The following is a 3,580-nucleotide window of genomic DNA, read 5'->3' on the forward strand; positions in this document are numbered from 1 at the left end:
TGACAAGAACTTCCTATGTTATATTATTAATTATTTCACGTCAATTACAGTATATGATCGATCCCGAACAAACGAAGTTCAGAACACCATCCTGATCAGTTTACCCAATTGTCAAAATTATATAGTTACAAACTTACAATGAAAATCCCAGATTTTTCTTAAAAAAAAATAAAAAGAAATGAAATGAAATGGGGAACAGAAAGCGTGTGATAACAGGGAGAGTGGAACTATCTCGGATTCTGGGCGCTGAGTCTCCTCCGGCTTTCAGCCCCGAAAGATGTACGTAGTTATTGTGTTGGAAACAAGTACATGTTCACTATTTGTTGTTATTTCCCTCACAACCAAGAAGATCTTCTAACAGCTTATCATCAAGACACTCAATTTCAAAGACGACTTGCTTCCCTTGCGGATGCGGCCCAGTAGTAGTAGTAGTATTGGACCTCTCCTTCGAATTCTCTGCATTATCAAATGCAGAGGAAAAGGAAATCGACGATGACCCCGTCGACGCCGGAGAAAATGGGTAGTCATTATGAATTGAGGATTGATATTGGGTAGGGAAATTGAGAATGGCGGAAGGACCCCTGATTGCATAGGCAGCCCGGTCATAAGCTCGTGCCGCCTCTTCGGCAGTAGTGAAAGTACCCAGCCACAAGCGCGCACCGTTTCTGGTGGAATCGCGGATCTCGGCGGCGAACTTGCCCCAAGGTCTCTTCCTAACGCCTCTGTACCGTACCTCTCTTCTTTGATCGGCTTGCTTCATCTTCCCTTCTGCGTCTCCTTCCATCAGAGTGCTACCAACGTCGTAACTCGTAACTTACTATTGTATTTTAGCTGCCCCAAGGAGCTTTTAAATTGGGTAGAGTCAAGATAGCTACACTTGTAAAATCCAACTGGTGGGATCTGCCAACACATAAAACTTATTGACCCTTCGATCGGAATTGGGAAACGAATGTTTTGACTCATTACACCGGTCAAAGGATGGCCATAGAAGAGAAGAGTCTTATTTTTCTTCTCATTTTATGTTCTTGCTTTATTTGGCCTCGTGCTTATTTACAGTTACTCGTACCGCTCAATTTGCTTGGTTTGCAGTGAGGGGAGTTTTAATCTGCTGCAATAAATGTGCTCACATTTCTTTTGTTATTCATGTCTCGGATGCACTGTGAGGAATAAATCTAGATTTTTATTTCTTTTATTTTACTGTTTTCATTTTCTATTATTTTATTAATAATAATCTCTCTCTCGCAACAACCCAACCTGTAAATCCAACCCTAAAAGGCAGCGTTAGGGTTTCGTATGTAATTATCTGAATTTGAAAATAACCCAATCTAAAAAAATTGTATTTAGGTCTAGTATTTATTATTTATTCTTTATTGTTTATTGTTTGAATTTTTTTATTTTCAAGTTTTTTCTTTAAAGGTTGAAATTTTAAAGTTAATTAAATTAATTTTGGCATTTTCATATACTATTTTCTTTATTTTTTTAAATTTCAGATATTTATAATATTGACCCAAACTAAATCATACGTCAACCCTAACCCAAACATTTAAGAATTTACTGACCCAACCCAAACTTGATTCACCCAACCTGATTGCTGAGTCTTCTTTCTCTGCTAGAGTGCAAGCTAAGGAAAAGGTTAGGAAGGGGATTCCTTCACCTCACCGACTCCTTTTGTCTTCTCTTTTGATGGGCGAGAGAAACCAAAAAACACACACTCTCTCTCACACACACACATCAGCTACTTAGTAGGTTTGAATCTCTTAGCGTGCCCTACACTCTTTTGCATTTGTTTTTAGTGGAAGGACCGTGGGGAGAAGAAATAGGGGTACAACTTGAGCGGGTTCAACCTGAGCCTGGGCAGATTCAACCTGCAATTTTGCATGAATGGGCTTGAATTCAATTCTTAGACTGGACTTGGGTCGAAAACGCTTTCCAAATTTTGGACTGGGTCTGAACCAATAACTTTGAGGACGAGGAGGGTGTTCACTGTTCAGACTTCAGAGTCATAATCAGCATTCAGAAAATAAAAAACGATTCATTTCTGACAAGAGCGTCAAGCCACTACTCGGGGCAAGAGGGCCGAAATGAGGCGGATATGATGAGTTTGTTGTTTTGTCCTCCATCCAAGCCCCGCCCTCTCCACTCCCTCGCCAGGCACGTACAGAATTCAAGTTGATGTAATGGTTAAAATAAAAGATTGTATCAGGCTCATTTCTTTAATCTTGAAATGGGCCTGGAGTATTTACAATCGGACTTCCTTGAGCCCAGAAATTCATAGTGCTATTTCGACACTATCAAAACCCAGCTCAGGCCCGGCCATGATCATCGCTAAATCTTCACCATATTCATAATAGGAACCGTGAAAAATCGAACAAAATTATTGGAATGTCGTTGCATATACGTATGGGTTCAAAATCATACATAGAGCCGTAGGGGGAGATGTCTTGTCTAGTCTAGCTAAGCATGCTAAGAAAATATCTGACCGGTTGTAGTAGAGAGATGCGATCCAATCCCACTCTTTACATTGTACAGATCTTGGAAGGTAATGGGTATTACTCAAAATTTAGTCCATTTATCTTCCCATCAATGATAACATGCAAATGAATATCCAGCTGTAGTGATGTATAGGTATGCATGTATATATGGGTAAGTTCCTGTAGATAAGAGATCAACATGTTTCTTTCTCTCCTTGTCAGACAAATGGTGTGGTACTATATAACAGGTGTCATACATCCATTAACAGTTCTTTACAAATACATGAGAAGTGAGAAACTCTCATTCTTAATCCATTTCTAAGAGTATGAAAAAAATGTAAAAGCATTTATCCACAACCACTTCTGACTATATTTTCAATCAATCTCAATTAATCAATAATTATAATAAATAAAAAATTTAATTATAATAATTATTATGATAATAAAATCATTAATTAAATACTTAATAATAACAACAATAATTAATTAACTAAATATTGCAATACAAATAATCTTTAAAATATAAAGAAATAGTAATAATAATAATAATAATAATAATAATAAATTAGACTTTTTTGCTTAAACAAAATAAAAATTATCAAAAAAATACTAACCATGTACTTAGTACGGGTCATTTTCTAATATGAGAAATAAGAGAGTTATTTGTAGAGACCGGATCTGCTCCTCACACAGGGCGCCTCACACCAACCTCACAAGAACATCCCACCAAGCATTGGGAACACCTCCCATATTTATACGTTATTATTCAAAGGAGATGATCCAATGCATGGTGAGATGTGCATGCGAGGTGCCCTGTAAGTAGCAATTTTATTTTCCATATTTTGCATGCACGTGGGTCAAACTAGAGGTAGGGCGACCAGGTTAGAGCAACATTTTTCTATGCTGACCTCAGCGTGATGATCTCATTTCATTTCAGTTTGACGCACCCCTTTCAGGGGAGACCGGATCTGCTCCTCACACCTGGCACCTCACACGCACATCCTATCATGTATTGTGAACATCTCCCGTACTTATTAGTGAATATTCATGGGAGATGCTCCCAATGCACGGTGGATGTGCGTGCGAGGCACCCATTTGTGAGGAGCAGA

The 3,580-nt window shown here is 38.4% G+C and overlaps 1 pseudogene across 1 annotated transcript; it reads right to left on the minus strand.

Annotated features, from left to right (window-relative positions):
• On the minus strand, positions 1–1,058 carry LOC148878835 (ethylene-responsive transcription factor ERF098 pseudogene; annotated as a pseudogene). Its single transcript, XR_016105454.1, has one exon. The product of XR_016105454.1 is annotated as an ethylene-responsive transcription factor ERF098 pseudogene (transcript).
• Between the last annotated feature and the right edge of the window lie 2,522 nt (positions 1,059–3,580).

The sequence above is a fragment of the Nelumbo lutea genome, chromosome 1, assembly GCF_056320005.1.
Source record: "Nelumbo lutea isolate HS-2025 chromosome 1, American lotus-T2T, whole genome shotgun sequence".
Lineage (NCBI taxonomy): Eukaryota > Viridiplantae > Streptophyta > Magnoliopsida > Proteales > Nelumbonaceae > Nelumbo > Nelumbo lutea.